General features: G+C 52.9%; 1 protein-coding gene across 11 annotated transcripts in view; it reads left to right on the top strand.

Annotated features, from left to right (window-relative positions):
* The first annotated feature begins 1638 nt into the window (after nt 1-1638).
* Nucleotides 1639-20384, top strand: part of CTBP2 (C-terminal binding protein 2) — a 173370-nt gene continuing 154624 nt past the window's right edge. For 3 of the 11 annotated variants that reach the window (XM_033179642.1, XM_033179674.1, XM_033179698.1), the window contains exons 1-2: nt 1713-1838; nt 2145-2346. The gene's annotated coding sequence lies outside the window, so the exon portion shown is untranslated. Of the gene's footprint in view, nt 1839-2083; nt 2347-2631; nt 2803-3425; nt 4022-20384 lie in introns of those variants that run through there. The other 8 variants (XM_033179665.1, XM_033179717.1, XM_033179638.1 and 5 more) reach the window with 8 other exon arrangements.

Here is a 20384-nt window from a genome sequence, read left to right on the forward strand (position 1 = left end):
GCGAAAACCGTGCGGCGGGATTCTTAGCGACCGCATTACGTGGACCTGCGGGCAAGAAAGGCCTGGTCTGCGCTGCCCTCACAGGTAGGCGGTCTTCAATCACGTTTTAAAATCTTGTTGAGTGATTGAGCTATCATCGATAGTCCCGGCCCCTCCATTGCAGGTCGCTCAGGCCGCACCTGGTGCACTTTGGCAAACAAGCCCCGCGGCGGGCTGGGGCAGGATTTAAGAAATGTTTAATAAAGACTGGGAGGCCTGGAGCAACGCTCTTTGGGATGCAGAAAAGGGTGGCGCGGCTCAGTGGCCTCTCCTCCGGCCCCCTGGCCCTGGCTCTAAGTTTCCTCGGCTCTGCAGGGCGCGGGGCACTCAGGGATGGAGGAGGCCACACCGCGCGGCTGGGTTCGCGGAATGGCGGTCCCTGCGGCCTCCAAAGGCCGGACCCTAGACCCCTCCCACTCCTTTCCTGCTCTACATCTCAATCCAGTTTTTAATATCTCAAAAGGGTTTTTAAACAAATCGATCCTAAGGGCTCAGTTCAGCCCACCCAGGGATTCTGGGAGGATGCACGCCGAATTGAGGGTAATGAGAAGAGAGTTTGGGGGGCCCTGGGGCACAGGGAGAAGACCCCACACTCCGCGGCCACCAGCTCCCTTCCGGAGACGGCGCTCGGACGTCTCGGGTCACAGGCAGGGAATTTAGCCCAGGTGCTCGTTGGGCCGCGAGCGGCCGCTGGGCCTGGATCCCCAGGCTCCGTGTGCAGACTCCAACCTCGAGACGTCAGGACGGCGTGAGCTCCGGGCCGCCGCGCAAGCCCAGGACCCCGAGCCGCGGGCCCCCACGCTGCAGCGCGCCTCCCTCCTCGAGGCCCGGGGTTCCGACCCAACACAGGGCTTCTCAAATGCCCCGGCGAGATACAGGCAGCAAGAGGGAACCTTTTCTTTCTTTTTTTTTTTAATGTGCAAGAATGTTTTGCTTCTTTTAGGGCACAGCACTGCTGCAACTTGCAGCACAGAGGGCCCCTTTCCTGCGCTCCCACAGCGGTCGCCGCCTCTCCGGCACGGTCTCCCGGATCTGGATTTGGGGAGCGCAAGTGCCCCCTGCGGCCGGCCCGCGCCTGACCCGGCGGGCCTGAGAAGGCAGAAGCGGCCGGTGCGGGGGCCCAGGAGGAAGTTGGAGCCCAGGGGCCGGGAAGGGGGCTGATCGGCGCCGCTGGCTGGGCGGGGCCCCACGGGGCCGGGGCCACCCGGGACTCGCGTTCCCCCACGTGGCCGGCAGCCCGGTACCCCACGTGGAAGGGGCAGAGGAGGATGAAGGGCGAGGGGAGCAGCGGCCCCCGAGCCACCGCGACAGGACCCCGGCCCCTGCTACCGAGGCCCCCGCGCTTCCCCAGGGCCTCCCGGGCGGGGCCGGGCCAGGGAGTGCCCGCCGCGCCCGGCCCCTGGCCCTCCCGCCCGCCGCGCCTGTGTGCACTTTCGCGGAGCCACTAATCCCCCGAGAGAGCCGATTTGTAGTGAGGAGTATCTGGAGGGGGCGAGGCCGGCCCATGTGGGGTTGTGTCATTGGTTTGCAAAGAGAGACCCCGCCTTTGCCCCCCCCCAAAAAAAGGAGCGAGGAGTGAGCGAGCGGCGACCCTCACCTCGCCTCCCGCCTCGCTCCTGCGCAGCCGGCGGGCACCGGGAGCTGCGGCCAGCGCCGCTTCTTTCCTTTCCTTTTCTCTCCGTTTTCCTCCTCCTTCCCGGGAGGAGAAAACAAATAAAGAAGAGCAAATAGCCGGGAGGCGCTCGGCATCCAGGACGTTCCCTCCCCCGATCCAAGTTGGAATTAGCATCCTCTCGGGGGTGAGCGCGCCGCGGGGCGGGCGCGGGCCAGGGACCCCCAGCGCAGCCCCCTCTCGGCGGGCGGGAGGGCGCAGGGCCGGGACGCGGGGGGAATTGGGAACCGGGTGGGCGGAGGAAGGGGGTGGGGTGGGTGGGGAAGTAGGAAGAGGCTCGGCGGCGAGGGGAGGAGGTGGAAGGGAAGGGAGGGGTAGGGTGGGGAGAGGAGGGGAACGGAGGGAGGGTGGGGAGGGCGGGAGGGGGAGGGGCGGGGAGCTGGAGAGATTAAGTTTTTGTGTGTGTGTCCCTGTGTGCGTGTGTCATTTTAAGGTGGCTCGGGAGCGGCCCGGAGGAGCCGGCGGCGGCCCGAGGAGCGAGGGACCGAACCGGGAGCCATGCCGCGCTGAGGGGGGGCCGCACAGCCGCCGCCACCGCCACCGCCGCCGGGTGGGGTGGGAGGGGCGGGAGCCGCCGCCGCCGCCGCCTCCAGGGTGGGCGCCTTTCGCCGTGGACGCCGACCGTCCGGGACGAGGTAAGGGGGGCCCCTGGGGAGGGCTGGGGCCGCCGCCGCCCCCGCCTCACCTGCGGCTGCGGGCTGGGGGCGCCGCGCCCGCGCCTCACTGCGCCACTCAGGGAGGAGGAGGAGGAGGAAGAGGGCGAAGGACACCGAGCCGGCATCCGAGGACATCTTTGGTCCGTGCCCCCGGCCCCGCGTCCCCTCTCAGCGCCCGGGGGTGGACGCTGGCTCGGGGGTCCCCGCCCGCCCCCGCCACCGATTGCGCCCGCTGGCCGCCGTTTGCGCCAGGATTTTTGTTGTTGTGATGAGAGTTGATGAATGCGAAGTAGGCGGTCACCTTCCTTCCCATCAGGGTTGGAAAAAAAAAAAAAGAAAGAAACCCCGAGCGCGGCGGCGTCCGGAGGGCAGCGGCGGCGGCGTCGTCTCGGCGACGGTTCCCTGGTCGCCCCCGGCTCCTGCTCCCTGAGCCCGGTGGGTGCGCGCTCGGGGGCCGCCGGCGACCCAGGCCGAGCGCGCGACGCGCCGCGGGGACAATACGGCCGGATCTCCGGGGAACAGGAGTCCGAGCGCGCCGGGGTGCGGCGGGCCTTGCGCCTACGAGGCCGGGGGGGCGGCGCGGAGAAGAGGGGTTCCATGGGGAAGTCGGGGCGCGAGCGGCTCGCGGTCCCCAGGGGCGCTGCCCCTGCCGGCGGGGGATCCCGCGCGGTGCCCCGGGAGCGCAAGTGAAAGACGGGAAAGGAGGCGAAGTGGAACCCTTTTGTTTTGCCGGCCCCGCATTGTTGGCTCCTCCGGGCAGCCGGGCCACATCTGCTGCCGCTGCCGCCGCCGCCACTGCCGCGCGGGGCTCGGCCCGCCAAAGTCGCGGCGGGGCGGGGGGCCTGGGCGGGCCGGGCGACGGGCGCGGGCGGGGGCCGGGCGGGCCGGGCATTTCCTCTGCCCGGCCGCGCTCCCGCGGGCACCACTTCCTCCTCGCCCGCCGCCGCCGGGAGCCCGGCCCGCCCGCCTCCCCCACCTTCCCCGCCCGGGCCGCACTTTTCGGGTGGGGCGAATCAAAAAGAAAAAGTTTAGCAGGAGGGGCTGGCTAGGGCGCGCCCCGGGCGGCGGGGACGCGGTGCGGCGCGGGGACAGCCGGGCCGCGGCGGTCCCTCCTCCTCCCAGCCCTCCGCGGCGCCGGACGGCCCCGCGCGGCCGAGGGGAAGCGCCTTTCTTTCTCTCCCTCGCGCTGCCCCCAGCGCCCCGGGCGAGTTGGACAGAGGCGCGCGGGAGCCGGGGCGTGCCTGGGCCATTCTCCGGCGGGAGGCCCAGCGGCGTGGCGGGTCGCCTGCAGCCCACGCCGCGCCCTGGGGCTCGGAGGCCGCGGGCCCAAGAGCTCGGCTCGGTCACCGCGGGCCGCGCCGAGACACACACGCGCGCACACACTCCCTCCCGTGGCTCGCTTTCCGCCGGCGACGACGGTCGCGGACACGGAGTGAGCGTGTGCGCGCGAGTGTTTGTGGTTGTCCCCCCTCCCCCCGCCCGGTACTTTTTCCGGAGGCGGCCCAAGCGGCAGTTGGCTGCAGAGGACCCCACGTTTAGGATTTTATAGGGAAGAGGAGGAATTTTTCGTAGAAATCCCCGCTCTGCGTGCTCGTGGTGGAGGCTGCTGGCAATGGCCTACGTCGTCACACCGGGCTTCCTTGCCCTGTCCGGGGTAAACAATCCTTCTGTGTATTTACCCCCTTTTTTCTTTAAAGATTGGAGATCGGGTTAAGTTCTTAGAGAGTCTGATGCGAGTGGCTGGAAGGATAGACAAGAGAATTCTATTCTATAAATATGCATTGGGAATTTAAAATGCTAAACGCCTTATTTGCAATTCTGTTGGATATTCTAGAGACTGGTATATTTTTATCTGACATGGATAATTTTGAGGGGACGTTATATTTTGGGGAAGTTTACAAAGTGATTCTTTCTGCCTTTCTAACTTGGGCGAAATATATCGACTCATACCACTTTCAGAAAAGATAGCTTTCTCTGCTAGGTGTTTGGGTTCGAAGACAGTTTAAAAATTACCTCGTGTTCAGTACCTAAGATTGCTGTTTTGCCTCGAGGGTTTTCCGAGTAGAAGTGGGTAGTTTTCGTGTACTTTGAGAATTCTGAGTTTTTTAACCTCCCCCCTGTTTTTTAATATAAATCTTTTCTATTTTGAAGTAATGAGACTTTAAAGGATCTTGTTTTTATAATCACTTGATTTCAAAGGATACTTCTTACAGCAATTATAAAGTAATAGCCAAAATGCTAATTAAACATTTTCAGTCATAGCTGCTTTAATATTGAAACAGAATTTTTTTCTTTAGCAGAGACAGTATCATAGAGTTGAAACAGTAAATATTCTTTTGTCTGGCATCAGATCTCTGAACTGCTCTGACATTCTCCTGAAAAACCCCTGGTGCCCTTTTTATTGCCCCCAAAAGAAAAGTTAATGAGATGGTAGATTTCAAGCAAAAAAGCAGGCCCTCTTTCTTGCAAAATATGCTTACAGTTGCCATTGAAGTTGGATGTTAGCCGTGAATGCACTTGCCTTTAATGAAACCAGTTTAATCGTTCACACTTGATCAAGTATAACATGAGCAAACAAAGGAAATAAGCCAGCATATTTCTGTAGAGTGTAAGTGTTGATGTTGGGTCACCCCCTCCCCCCACCCTGCCCCCCGGTAAAAAGGAGAAAAGGTTGAAGGCAAAGGGAATTTATGGCGCTGATTGGTTTTTCGTGCCCCAGGGGTAGGGGACCCCAGTCACATCCCTTTGGAAAGCAGTTATTAGAGGGAATGAAATGATCTTGGGTTTGGAGCTTGTTTTGAACCTGACTAGGTGGTTTGGGTTTAATTCTTTTTCCTATTTAGAAAGATAAGTTAGGGTGCCGAGTCCCACCACTCTTTTTTTTTTTAACCCCAACTTGACAACCCCCTCTCTAATTGTACCTTAATAAGAGTCTGCAGGTTGAATGCAGAACCCTGTGAGTTATTTCCGGTTTCTCCTGGGAGCTTTGAAACTGACCCTTGAATGGGTGTTCTCCTGCGGGGAGGAGCAGGGTGAATTACCTTTTCTTAACTGATTTTAAAAAGCCTCATTGTCCCTAAAAATCATTTCCTTGCATGAGTTGCAATTTATGTGTGGAACTGAATCATCAATTCAGTGAAGACAGAGATATTCGTAAAGTATGTCTCTCTAAAGTTCAGAAAGTAAGAACGTTTGGCTACTTAAAAACAAACACTAGTGCCATTGTAAAAACGCACCAGTGACATACTTGGTGAGATATTTTGGCCTTTTGAGACTCGGGGCACACCTGTTCCTGTCCCTGCCAAGTTCTATGTGCTTTCCCTGCCATTGTTAATCTGGTCTGTACACAAGATGAAACAGTAAAACTTGCTATCTGTGTAATTATTAACTAGTTTGTCAGTTACCCTTTCAGAGAATAATCAATAACTTCGCTCTTAACTTTTAAAATTCTGGATATTTTACTTTTTAAGTCTGGAAAGTGTTTCAAAGAGAGATTAAATGAAACAAACAGCAACAACAAACGACAAAACCAGAAAATCAACCTGTAAATTTTTAGTTTCTGAGTAGCTAACTACAAGGTAAAGAAATGAAGACTGTATGTAGTATGTACTGAACAAGCAGTGCACTGGATTTTAAAATGATATTTTTATTGCTACCATTGCTGTTAAAATACAAACGGCTCACACTATTTGAAATCCTTGAGATTCACGGATTGAAAAAAAACCAAAAAGGACACCTCTGAGGGAGCAGCCCTGCTGAGATCTAGCACCAGAATGCCATTTGCCAACAGTTCACTAACATCATGAATCATTTTTGAAAGCAAAGTTATACCCTTTGCACTTAATGCTTTCCCTCAATGGAAAAAATTTAAGGAGTTTACAGCAATGGTAGAATGGCGGCCCCAGTTGTCATTTTTTACCACTGTCATTTCCATAGAGAGGGGCTGTCGTCATAATGTATGTGCATGCAGCCTGGGTCCCTCTGTTAATCTATCAGGGAAAAGCAGCAGCCCTAGTGTCCTGTGGCCCTGAATCAAGCCACAAATATATATTCATACAGCTCATGGTTGGGAAGGGACGTTTATCAGTCGGGCAGGGCACAGCTCAGGTAATATTTCCACTTTGGGATGGTAGGTCTGTTACACAGGGTGGAACACATTTTTGTAGTAACTAAAAAATGGGAGGGCAGTTTGTCCCTGGAAAAAGAAGTATTTGTACTTAATGGAAGTGACCCATGGGATGAAATCTCGGGGTGTCTTTTCCCCCAGTAATCTTTCTGTGAATTGCTAGGTGAGGAATGCCTGTGTGAACTTTCCCTGCTGAAAACTTTTAGTGGGCATGTGAAATGCTGGAATGCATACGCTCTTAGAGACTGCGCCACCCGGGCAAATATCAGTTTTCTCCCTTACAGCTGGTAAGCATGTCCTAATTTACACTGCTGTGAGTTAAAGTTACAGCACTCCTGGAAAGAAGGGAAACTGCAAGGCTTCTCCTCCCCACCTCATCTTTTGAAGTTAATTTTCATTCAAGTCTGTGTTTGATGGAATATGTATCAAAGACTTATGAAAAGGTTTTTCTTTTTTAATCCTATCTCGGGGTTTGGAAAATTATATTTAATAATTGCTAAAAACTTCAGAACCATTTTAAAGGTGTTCAGTGGCTCTTTTGATCATGATTTAATGGAGAGTATCCAAAAGCCATCAGTGTGACTCTAATGATATTCGTAAATTAATGTTTGGGCGTAATCTGGAGTTTGCTTTTAGCTATCATTATTAATGTTTAAAGCCTAAATTATGGCTGCATTTGGGCATTCAGAACTTCGCCTGTGAAAAGAAGGGCTTTGCACATTGTGTAAAAAAAAGGGGGGGGGGATTCACAAATGAATACAGAATGTACAATAGGGAGAGAGCCAGGCCATTGTTTGTGTGGAATGTTGACCATGGGAGCCAAGGGCCAGTTTCGCCTTCATTCTTCTAACTGCTGGAGAACACAGAAACTTCAGGAGCTGCGGACAGGATGGGAACCAGGGGCACATTCATCTGTCTTTGCCGGGCATGGAGATATGGTCTGCCCCCTTTCCAGAGTTTTTCTTAGAAGGGGGTCTTTTCTGGACTGCTGAGGAATGTCGTGTGCTTTCTCTTCTCAGTAATCTGCTTTTCTGAGGAACGATTTTAACAGCAGATAGTAGAGTTCCTCAAGGAAAGTGTAAACAGACCTTTTCTACCCCCTCGAAATGTGATTTTAGGAAATGATATTCAACTTCAGAAAGGAGGCATCTTAAGTCACAGGAAGAAGTTGTGTTTATTTTTACTCCTCTCCTGACTTTAAAGTAGTCTTTAATCTGTTGGTAGCATTAGGGAGAACGCAGCTAAAATAAGTTTTTGCTGGATGTTCATGTTTTGTGTAGCTGCTGCCGTTTCGGAAAAAGCTCCTCCCCCATTCACAAAGCGCTTCTCCTTCCACGTGGGAGCTGAGGTCCCAAAGTGGAACCAGCTCTATAGCTTAAGAGAGGTGCATTCCTGGCCCCTCACTTTTTAACCCTCACCTTAAGTGGAATATGTAGATAATATGCAGATCATTAACCATTGTTGGTGTCTGAAGCCTATTCAGTTTTTTAGAAACTACACTCGGTGAGAACCAGTGGCAGTTTGCATGTGTATGTTCCTAGTCCCTCCCTTAGTGAATGTTTCAGAAGTGCCCTGCTTTAGCTGTTTACCTAACTAAATTTAACAGATGGTTGCCTAGAGTTGGCTTAATATTCACAAAAAGTGTGATGAAATCATTGGGATCTTATGAATGGGACAAGTGATGATTTTGGTTCTATAGAGAGTTGTGACTTTTGTCCTAGGTAATAATAGAGGCTTCGTTTCTCCCAAAGATCGGTTGGGGTTTAAAGGATGGGAACCCTGAGTAGCTGCTGTTGTCTGCCCCTGATCTTGGTGGTGACCAGCCTTGCCTTTGGTTTTGTTGCCTTCTGTGAGTCCAGAAAAGCCCTGGAGGCGGGGGTGAGGGGGAGAGGGAGGGCTGGACTTTTCATCCACGGGGTTCTAAAAATCCTTCTCACTTATAAAATACAAAAATATGTACCTTCCATTGTATTGCTGATTTGTGCTTCCTCCAAAGCTCTCCTCTGATCAGCAGAAATGTGCTTCTTGCATTAAAACAAATTCTTAATTATGACTAAAAGAAACTGTCAGCTGCCTTAAAGATTGTCTGGAAATAGTGGCAATATTTCTGTGTCTCATTCCAGCCCACGTTGTGGCAGAAGCCTGGAAGGGCCACGTTAAAGGATGTGTCACAGAGACAGTATGTGTAGGTCTTCCTGCAGCACAAGTGAACTCAGGGCTTGTAAAGTCCAGCTTATCGTGGCTGTGCTCCAGCCATGCCTGAAATCTGGCCTCCAGCAATCTGTCCAGGCCCAGGACAAACAAAACCTTCATTATGGAGTCACAGAATCGAGGAAGTTTCTCTGGAAGGAACCGAAGAGCTAGACCATGGAGGGAGATCAACTCCTCTGGCCTAATGGGGCTTTTCTTTTTCCAAGATGGAATTTAAAAATCTTACCTATAAAATTAGGCTAGCAAAGAATTATTTTGTAGGTGCAAGTGGCCAGAGTCTAACCTGGAAATGATAGTATTGTACCTGCCCCAGCTGTGTGTGTGGCAGGGGGAGGGTGGAGAGGGGAAATGAGAGATGAAGAGTTTGGAGGGGAAAACAGAGCATTCGAGGTTTCTCTGCTGGAGGGGGTGAAAGGCCAGGAGTTTGTGCACCTTTCCTTGTAAATGAACTCTAGCTGTGAGTTTATTATTTTGCTGATGGATGGTCTTTAGTGCAGTCTAGAAGTGCAAACAAAGTCGGCTTATCTGCTGCTTGTTCAGGTCCAGGGAGGCCAAGGGAAGTGGTGGGGGCGGTTCTTGCAAATGCATCTGGATCCTGGACACCCCACTTGGTGTTGCTGCAGCCAGCTCCCAGGCCTGCCCACCTGGAGTACAGCCAGAGCCAGCAGCGGGCACGGCCCCAGAGAGCTCTTAAAGCCATGTCTCAGGAACGGTTGAGGGAACTGAGAATGTTCAGCCTGGAGTGGAGACGCCCCTGGGGAGCCCAACATTGTCCTCCGTGTGGTCATGTGGCCTTACTCTGCTCGGAACAGGGAGGCCTTGCTGTTGGAGCTGCCGGGCCAGATGGGCTGCGTGGGCTTCTGGCACAGGCAGAACTTGGCTGACCATTGGCTCCCAGTGACGGCCAAGGCGCCGCAAACACCAGAGACCCTGATGAAGACTCAGGCTTTGAAAGCACCTCCTAATGAGCTGGGGAGGATACTGTATTTTCTTCCCAGTGGGAGTGACCAATAATCTTAAAAGTTTTTTCCCTTTCTCCAGACGTTCAGCTGTGGTCGGCACTCTGGATTGCTCTATCTGCCCTGCGGACTGGATAGAGCTAGAGGCTCAGGGTAGATACCCAGCTGACCCGACATTTCCTACCCGTATTCCCTGTTCCCTAGTGTTTCAGGAGCATGCAGAGACAGACCTGATTCTTGTATGTCAAGGCTTTCAGATCACGGAATAGAAGTCACACTCGGAGGGCAATCAATAAAGAGTATATTTTGCTATACAGATACCAGTATGCACATATAAGTGCCTACAAGTAAAATCTGGAATGTTCTTGATCTTAAAAACATTTCACAGTCATTAATCTTCACGACGCTACTGCGGGCTGGGTAAATAGAGCAATTCCTATTTTATGCCAGGAAGAAATATTGAATTGCCTCCCCCAAGTCATAAAGAGGCTGTTTTCCTCCTTGTTCCTGTGACTTGCGGTGTGGGGGGCCTGGGGCGCCGGGAACCCCTGCGATCAGTTCAGACTGACTCCAGGACGACTTCCGGTGTCCTGCGCGACCTTCTGCTGCGGGGAGGGCCAGCCCGCCACACCTGACCGCCTTCTACCTGGAGAGGGCGGGGTCTCCTGCATTTCCCGGACCGCGGGGTGCCCCACCTTGCTGCAAGGACGGGCCTCGTGGCGTCCGGGCTTCCGGGGTCCCGGGGTTCCTGGCTCCCGAGCCCCAGGTGAAGCCCCCTCCATGCCTGGGGTCCGCCCCTCTCCTCCCGGCGGGTGGACCTGGAGGCTCCGCCCCCGCGGGCCCGAACACCTGGCGGCGCGGCCCCGCCCCAGCTGTGCCCTCTTCCCCCCCGCAGGGCACCTGGCGGCCCCGCCCCGGCCCCTCCGCGGGTCGCGGTACCTGACACCCCCGGGCCCCCCCACCTCGCGCCTCGCCTTTTCACTTGTAAATGGAACCGCTTCCCGCCGCGGGGAAGTCGTTGAGAGGTGTGAGAATGGGCCCTGCCCCCCGTGCCCACTTCCTCCTTCCTCCCACTGGCCTTTGTGCTGAGCTGGCCCGCTTGGACCCCGGGCGGCGGGGGTCCAGCTAGACGCCGCCTCAAGCCAGCAGGGTCGCCGGCGCCACTCCGGTCCGCGAGGCACTGGCAAGGGAGGAGCCTCGAGAGCAGGCGGGACCCCAGGTTGGGCCCCCAGCCCGCACTCCAGGCTTAGAACAGGGGCAGGGACCTGGTTGCAGCAGGGCAGAGCCGCCTCCACCCCGCAGCGGTCGCGGACTCCGGGCGCTCCAGACCTGGGGTCGTGGTGAGGTTCGTTGATTGACTGCGCGATGGTAGCTGAGTTGCAAGCAAACGGTAAACAGCAGCATCATTTCCCCCAGACCGGCTTGGGATCTCGTCTCCTGGGCAGTGTTTGGGGGTGGCCATGGTTCTTGAATAACCTTCGAATCTGGGTGTTTTCCTTGTAGTACAAATAGCGCAGTGGCAGTTGCTGTGGGAAACAGCGAGGGCCACTGAGACCTTCAGCAGAATTCCACGTCAAGGACGAGTGACATTTGCGCTCCTCTGCTGCGTTCTCTGCTGTTCACCCCGGCGGCTCTCGACACCTGAAGCCTGGCGAGGCTTCTGACTAGAGGCTGTCCGAGCGCTGAGTGGTAGGACCGTGCGATCTGGCCCGTTCCGTCTTGCACCCATCTTCTCCATGGAGGAATTTCTGCGTTCGCCTGTATGTTTTGCAGACTTAATTTGGTGCTCCAGAAATTTATGCAGCCTTTCAAGTGCGCTGTACCTGTTGTTCAAGTAACTAGAGAACAACCATTTCCTGAGCACTTACTTAGTGTCTGGCACTAGTTCGCTGGGCCATTGTGTGTTGTTGCATTTCATTTTCACCAGGTGGGGTGATGTCTGAGGAGTCACTTGGGGGACTTGCCTGAGTGGGTTGGGCATGACTCCGTGGTGGGAGGAGAAACTCCGTCCTGCGTGGGGTGAGCCTCTTTCCTTGCCCACCCTGAAATTAAAAGTTCAGGGGAGGAGCCGTCCTGTTTTCCCCAGGAATCAAATGAGCTTCTCAGATAAAAGGTATCTTTCTCTCAGGCCCAGACCTGTTTGATGAGTGATCATTTTGTTAGGAAGTCACAATCCAATGCCACGGAGGGGTTTCTAGATCATTTCCTGCTCTAGGACGTTTTACATTCACTACACTTTTGGAGAGAATATTCAGAACAGCGTGCCTCCTGTTCGGAAGCCTGAGGCAGGCCCCATTGAATACATGGGTCAGACTCTCTGGATCACAGACTCACTGTGTCCAGGCAAAGGCCAGACACCTGCCTTGAGATCGGCTCTCCAGGGCCAAAGCACAGGGCTGTCCCCGCAGAGGCAGAGGCGGTAGTTAGTCACTGTTTTACCAGTGAAGAATCAGGGCCAGGGAGCTTAGGTAATTAAGTCTAGCTAGTTACTATCAACTTCACCTGCCTCTGGCTTCCCTGTGGCTGCCCGAGGCTTCTTGTGGCCTTTGACTGGGACACGGGAAATGTCTGGGGATGGCTTTGCCACGCTAACCAAGAGACCCCTTCTTTCCTCCCAAGCTCAGTTTCTCCCTTGCCCTCATCTGTGTGTCTCTGATGCAACATCACCCCCACACACACACACTCCAAGAGCACAAGGGCACACTCTTCTGGGATTCTGTGTGTGGCTTTCACAGTGCTTAGGGCTTCATGTGGTAAAGTTGGATTTAGTGGCCGGGTAACATTTTATCAATAGGTAAGACTATCAATAGGTAACACCATGTTTGTGGTCTGGGATAGCATGATCGCAGCTGCCCTCCACCCCCCACCTGCCTCAAAGGAGGGCTTGGGTCCATGGGATGCACTCCTCCCCAACTCTGGTTGCCTCTGGCTTTCAGCTGGAGCCATGTGCACACCTTAAATAGGATCTGGTTTGTGGGTTCCACCTTGGGGAGTTGGGGGTCAAGAGACAGGGAAGATGCTTAGGATTTCTCCTAGCTGGGAGTGTCTGTTTGCACCACTCCTGTGAAAACCGGGGAGAAACTGGATTTTGCCGGGTGAACTTTCTTTAGGTCGCTCCCCGGCATTTGTGTGGTGTGAGCCTTAGAAAGGAATTTGAATTAATACTCCTGAACAAAGGGAACAGCCTTCTTTTCTAAGAGGCTGTCAGAGAACTGAAAGGGAATGGCACAAAGTTGGGTGTGTCTTCAAATCCAGAGACCAGCCCTGCTTGGGTGAGCTTGGGTGATTAACTCACCGGAAGAGTACCCGGAGCAGGTGATGTGGGAGCTCCCAGGCTGACCTTGGCTTTCCGAAGAGGGTAAGGTCCCCATAAGGTGGAGGTTTTCCTGAAAAACAGGCTTTTCTTTATAAGATTACCTTCCTGTTCTACAACCCTTCTCACACATGCTTGTGAGCACGTGTGTGTTCTGGAAATCTCGGTCTTCACTGGGGCTCTAGTGGGGCCGGGGGTGGTGGGGATGTGGGGTGTCCCTCTGCCTCCATCTCGGCCTTTGGGTTCTGCTCTGTCTTGTGGATGACTCAAGGAAGTGCTGGGAGGAGTCTCTTGACAAATCAGTCATGTGAGGCCTGGTGTCCTGGCTCAGCTCCAGCTTGGGTAGTGATTAGAGTCTGCCTATTTTAAGTCCTCCCTGCAGTTTTTAAACAGGTCTCCATTCTGCTTCACTCCACCTGGAAGAGGGTGGTGGGCCAGGATCATCCCCCGGCCAGCCCTCTCCTCTCTGTGTTGCCTCATTGGGACACTGAGAAGGGGGAAGCTGCTTTCTCAGAGGCTGTTGCTTGGCAAGTGGACATGGCGTCTAAGCATGAGAATGACTGCAGCGTGCAGGTTCCCACGAATGGTCATTTCCTGCGACCCGGGCCTTGTGAGTGGTCTTCCAGAGCCCATGTCATGTCTGTGGTGTGTCCCCTGTCCTGTTCCAGGTTTCAGAGATCCTTTGCACTGGGCAGAAGATCCACCAAGCTGACATCCAGGTTCCTCCAGCAAAACATGGCACAGTGGTGGACCTGCCGCAGCTCTGAGGCCAGCGAGCCAGTTTTCCCCGGCACCCTGTTTCCCAGCCCTGGCATCTGCAGAGTGTCCATTCTCCTCGCTCCTCCACGGCGCGTGCTTTTCGCTCAGGGTTGAGGATTCTTTTTCCTCCACTTGCACACATCCTTCTCATTTCTCAACTAAGCCCAGGATTAAGAATGAGGCTTCAACTGACAAAAGCCAGGAGATTCACAATTAAAGTTGGAATTGTGTCTTCAGTGATGTCTTCCTCAGCATTTAAGGAAGGCCTCGAAGAGTGGGTCATTTGTTTCTATCCTAAATTGGCCACATGGCTTCAAATAGTGGGCGAAGGAAGACGCTCCTGTGGTGAACTGGGGAGTGTCTTAGTTGAGGATCTCATGTCCACAGAGGATGAAGGGAGGGGGGTTAGGACTCAACCCAGTTGTGCTTTTGGGTCCCTGGTTGTGTCCCAGCCAGGCCCGAGAGCTTAGAAGCAAATCCCATATGTTACTTGACCCCTCGGAATAGTCCTTTAAAATATTTCTCAGCAAGGAAGCTTCTTGAAAAGGAGTTTCTTCCCTAATTCTCTTTGTCTTCTAGAGCAGCAGGCAGGGTGGGAGGGGGAGCCTGGGTTCGCTGTGGTTAGTGGGAAGGGGGCTGCAGCAGCACATGGACCACCTTTTTGGTCATGCCTGTAGCTGGAGTTTTGTAACCTGGTGGTTACTTGGCACGTCAGGGGCCTGGCTCAGATCCAAAGGGGCCCCCGGCAGTGCACTTTGAAAGTGCTGAGCTAACTGCTGTGCTCACTTTGGTGGCTGGTAACAAGAGAGGTCTCACTGGAAGGTCGTGAAAGTCATTCTTCCTTTCAAACACTGAGGCTGTGTCCAAGGAGAGATGGGCCGGTCCTCCTAGAGCTTAGTAGAGGCAATGAGATACAAGGGGGACAGACTGTTCAAGGCATTGTGGCAAAGAAGGGGATGGAAAGAAATGCTTGACTTCTCTCCCACGCTGGGAAGCCTTTCAAAGGGCTTCAGTTTCTGAATCTGTAAAATGAGGGTAAGGAGAGGGTGTATTGTAAGGATTCAGTGAGGTAATGTTTATAAAGCCCTTAGAACGAGCCTGACATATCATATGTGTTTGTTAAATTTTTTTTTTTTTTTTTTTTTTTGAGATGGGGGTTTCACCGTGTTGCCCAGGCTTGAAGTGCAGTGGCACAATCACAGCTCACTGCCACCTCAACCTCCCGGGTTCAAGCAATTTTCCCATCTCAGTCCCCCAAGTAGGTGGCACTACAGGTATATGGCACCACACCTGGCTAGTTTTTGTATGTTTTGTAGGGATAGGGTTTGCCATGTTGCCCAAGCTGGTCGTGAACTCCTGAGCTCAAGCAATCCTCCCTCCTTGGCCTCCCAAAAGTGTTGGGATTACAGGTGTGAGTTGCCAAACCTGTCATGGTGCTATGTTAAAGATTCCTGGAAGATGTCGTGCCCTCTGGTAGGGAAGGGGAGTGCCTGGTGGGGCTGGCTTAGTTTGGGAGCAGCCATCTTCTCATTGATTCCTGGGGTCCAAAGCAATGGAGTGAAAACTGTTCACAAGGTTAATTTTAGTCTGTGGGATGTTACTACGTATTAGGTCACTCCAAGAAATGCCCAGTAAAATGTTTACTTTCTATTTAAGACCTACTTTCTCTTCCTAGAGAAGGAAGAAAAAACTGCCTTGCCTGATGGGCAGCCAGGGTGGGGGCCCAGAGCCTTTTGACCCAGCCACCCTGCCCAGGTGGACTGCCTGTTGAGAAGTGTGGCTTAGGTTCGAATTCTCCACTATTGAGAGCTCAGTATCATCTTTATAGAGTACATAAAACACAGTGAACGTGGGCATGACAGGCCACATTCCGAAGAGCATATTTGTTCAGGAAAAGGAACTGTGTCTGCCCTTCCCTCTGTGCACATAGGTCCCTGAGGAGTGGGTGCATTTGCCAGACAGTGGCCAGGGCTGTCGACTTGTTTGGTGGCATCCTGTTTGGTTTCTTGTGGGTGCTCGGTCAGTAGCAGCTGTGGTAACTGGACCGGGTGCAGCTGGGTGGCAGATTTGCTGGGAGTGTTTGAGCATGTTCCTGACCCCAGGCCCTGGCAATGGGGTGGTAATTAATCATCTCCTCCTAGGATGTTCATTCACAGATACTGACTGAGCACCCACTAGGGGCCAGGCGTAGTACGCATGTGCGTGGAGCATCACCGAATGTCTTCCAATTGAAATGTTCAAATATTCTTTTCTCTGCCCAGCCAGTGTTAACTGCGCTGTGCTTCTGTGAGGCTGCAGGTGTGAGTATAGGTCATGTGCATGAAATGGCAAGGTGGGATAAGGAAGGTGCCTGTCCAGCAGACAGTTTGTCATCTTCAGGGTGTGCTGGTCATTTCATGGACCAGCAGTTTCTTTGGATTCAACTCATGCCATTAAAAATCTCACTTGGGGGCCAGGTGGGGTGGCTCATGCCTGTAACCCCAGCACTTTGGGAGGCCGAGGCAGGTGGATCACCTAAGGTCAGGAGTTTGAGACCAGCCTGGCCAACATGGTGAAACCCTGTCTCTACTAAAAATACAGAAAATTAGCCAGGCGTGGCAGCATGCACCTGTAATCCTAGCTATTTGGGAGTCTGAGGCAGGAGAACTGCTTGAACTCTGGAGGCAGAGGTTGCAGTAAGCCAAGATTGGGCCATTGCACTCCAGCCTGGGTGACAGAACATGATGCTGTCTCCAAAACAAACAAACAGAGAAACAAAAAACTCACTTGGGGCCAGACATGGTGGCTCACGCCTATAATCCTAGCACTTTGAGAGGCCGAGGTGGGCCAATCACCTGAGATCAGGAGTTCAAGACCAGCCTGGCCAACATGGCAAAACTCCATCTCTTCTAATTGGTTTTGGAGAAATTGGCTTTGCAGATTATATTTTAGTCTCTTCTAGAAATGCAAAAATTAGCCAGGTGTGGTGGTGTGCACCTGTAATTCCTGCTACTCGGGAGGCTGAGGCAGGAGAATCACTTGAACCTGGGAGGTGGAGGTTGCAGTGAGCCGAGATCGTCCCATTGCACTCCAGCCTGGGCGACAAGAGCGAAACTCTTTCTCAAGTTAAAAAAAAAAGTCTTACTTGGAAAAGCAAAATGGTCCTTGAAAATGCCCTTGGGAAACCACCCATGCTGGAATGCAAGGGCATCTCAGCTGGCCAGGGACCAGGGGTCTGGGGCCAGAATGTCATATTCCTCGTTTGCAAATCCTGGAGAGTGCACAATGAATAAGATGTGAGTGCATGTGGGAAGTGCTCCCATGCTAGCTGTTTGTTACCATTATTTTTATTGGGGACGGTGGTACTGGTGGTGGTGGTGATAGTAGGATTCATGGCGATCCCACTAGTTATGGTGGTGTGAATGTCATTGAGAAAGACAAATCCTCCCATCAACTCTGCCTTCTTCCTCCTAGCAGGGAGTGGCTGTTTGTGCCCTGTTTTATCAGGAGGGAGCAAGTAAGTGCTAGCATCCCTCTCTTGCCCCCTGCCCTGCCCTGCCCTGCCTTGCGCCAAAGGACAGCAGATACCTTTAATATTAGGAAGCTTGGGTGGGCTCGGTGGTTTTCACCAGTGACTCAGTCAGTCCCCAGAGAGGACCTGGTACCTGGGGTTGGGGGTGCTCAAGAGGATGGCTTCTGGAGCAGGGCGGGTCCCCAAGGCACCCCTGGCCAGGAGTCTCCTGAGGGCCCCCCCTTCTTCCCAAAGGAGAAGCCCTAACATCTGTATTTTTAGCCACCTCCTCCAGGGGGTGCCTGATGCAGCCAGCCCGAAACCTGCCAACAGCAGCACACAGACTGGCTTTCTTCAAAAACAAACCACTCCCCCAACACACACCCACACCTCAAGTCTAGTTATTGAGCATTTGGCATGAGAAATGGTTGAAGGAAGATTTTATATAACTGAAGTAACCCACTAAATTATTTGAAACTTGGAATATGGGTTTCTGCTGTACTCATCCTCATTCTTTGAAAAGGGATTCTCCACCCTCCAACATTACCAGCCATTCCTAGGACAGCAGACAAATGTCCTGGGTGTCTGTTAAAACTGGAGCCGGGGCCGGGCGCGGTGGCTCAAGCCTGTAATCCCAGCACTTTGGGAGGCCGAGACGGGCGGATCACGAGGTCAGGAGACCGAGACCATCCTGGCTAACACGGTGAAACCCCGTCTCTACTAAAAAATACAAAAAACTAGCCGGGCGAGGTGGCGGGCGCCTGTAGTCCCAGCTACTCGGGAGGTTGAGGCAGGAGAATGGCGTAAACCCAGGAGGCGGAGCTTGCAGTGAGCTGAGATCCGGCCACTGCACTCCAGCCTGGGCGACAGAGCGAGACTCCGGCTCGAAAAAAAAAAAAAAAAAAAAAAAAACTGGAGCCGGTTCTGTACTCAGGTGCACTTGACATTTCACTCTTGACCAGGCAGCAGTGTGTACTGAGTTGAGGCTGGGCAGTGTCAGAGCATACCTGCTAGAAAAGAAATTGGTTGTGCAGATTATATTTTAGTAAAATCTGAACCGCTCAGTGAAGCACACTATTACAATCTATGTACACACAAAGAGGGATGCCGCAGAGTCGATGTTTTTAACGCTGGCCCATGTGAGCGAGAACATGGATCAGCAAAAGGTGCATTTACCTCCCTCTGCAGGCAAATGTGCTTAACCTTCAGGAGCGCCCCTGAGGCCCTCACTTGTGCCTCTAGCCTGTTTCGTCATGACGCAAGCCGATTTGGGAGTGATACCTACCGTTTTAGAACTGAGAGTGAACCTGTTTTGTGGCAAATCCTTTGTGTCTTGATCGGGGCATTTATTAATTAGTAGGCTTCAGCGAGGTTGATAACCTGGCTTGTTTCTGTTTGCAGAAGTACTTTGTCGTACATTGGCTTATTTTATTTTTAGCAACAACCCTGTTGTGAGGCAGTGTGATGATTTCCCACTTGAGGAATTGGCAAGCCGCGTGGACGGGACTCACAGTTAATGAATGATCGAGCGAGATCCGAACTGGTTCTCCTCCACCAGTACCAGGCTGTCTAGAGAATGGTTGTGTATTCAGATAACCCTATTCTAGGGATGAGCGGTGTGTGCAAATTTGAAGGCCAGAAGGGAAGCAGGAGAATCCAGTTTCAAGAGTCTGGAGCCTTTGGCGGGAGTTCCCCATGTTGAAAGGTGAACTTGAAAGAGTATCCATGGATGTCCTTAGATGCAGAAGGATTTAAGGGACTCTTTTTGCCCCTTGATACAAGGTTTGTAACTGGGGTCTTGGGCAGAAAGGAATTGCTCTTCTTGGTTTGAGTGACTGCTTTCTGGGGAGCATCTGGGTGCTGTTTGAATTGCATGCAGAGCCATTTATGGTGAGAGAAATTATGACCTGACTCGTTGGCCCAGGGCTAGGTGTTTTGGGGCTCTGTATTGAGACCTCTATGCAAGGAGCTTATCTGCTTGAATATGGAAAGTGATAGTCTTTGGGGCCCTGGCAGTTTCTTTTGGGGCCGCTTTTGGACTTGAGTTAGGAAAGAAATGACATTGTGATTTATGCTGTTTATGAAGAATAGCATGCCTATCTGTTTTCACACAGACATCTTAATAGAGATTAAATCCAAAACAAAGTGGAATGCATGAACGGGGATATTCCCATAAGCAATATTGTAGTTTTAGGCAGTGTAATTATGTTTTGTACACTTCCCAATTAAGCAGTTATGCATTAATGGGGAAACTACCTTGTGGAGATGTAGAAAAGCTTTAGAATTTAGTAAATCAAATAAAAATAGGTACACAATATTTTAGACACAGTATTTAAACATGTTGCATGGTGTGATAAGGTACCCCAGTTTGCACTGATTTGCCAGAAAATAATGCAGTGCCAGTGAGTGCCACTGAGGTGAATTTTTTTTTTTTTTTTTTGAAACGGAGGCTCACTCTAGCCCAGGCTGGAGTGCAGTGGTGGGTTCTCGGTTCACTGCAACCTCCGCCTCCCGGGTTCAAGCAGTTCTCGTGTCTCAGCCTCTCGAGTAGCTGGGATTACAGCACTCCCAGCTAATTTTTGTATTTTGTTAGTAGAGACAGGTTTTCACCATGTTGGTCAGGCTGGTCTTGAACTCCTGACCTCAGGTGATCTGCCTGCCTCGGCCTACCAAAGTGCTGGGATTGTAGGTGTGAGCCACCATGCCCGGCCGATTGAGGAGAATTTCTTCTTCTGAACGTTGCCTGTGTAATAAAGGTGCACCCCTACTGTGTGCAGGATGTCGTGGAGGGCTGCCGGGCTACAGGGAAGAAGAGCAGCGAGGGTTTATCTGGAGTTCAGCTAAGCAGTAGTGGATTTCTGCGAGCTGGGGTGGGCAGAGGTGGCCACATTAGGTTTGGAGTTAGGCTGAAGGGGGTGTGCTGAAGCTAAATGTGGGAGAGGGAACCCAAGGTAGGAGCCTTTCAAACTCCCATGTCCTTTCAGCTCCCATGTCCTGGCCACTAAACTACGGGAGGTAAGGAAAAGATTTTCCCTGAGTAAACTGTCTGAAGTGGAGCTGCATCTCAGGGAGCCTCTGCCAGCCTGTGCTTCACAGAACCCTTCCTCCTGGTGTCTTCTGGGTGTTGCTGATTTTGAGGAAGCCTGGTGGGGGGGTGTG

This window comes from Trachypithecus francoisi, unplaced genomic scaffold (assembly GCF_009764315.1).
Source record: "Trachypithecus francoisi isolate TF-2019V2 unplaced genomic scaffold, Tfra_2.0 Contig01579, whole genome shotgun sequence".
NCBI lineage: Eukaryota > Metazoa > Chordata > Mammalia > Primates > Cercopithecidae > Trachypithecus > Trachypithecus francoisi.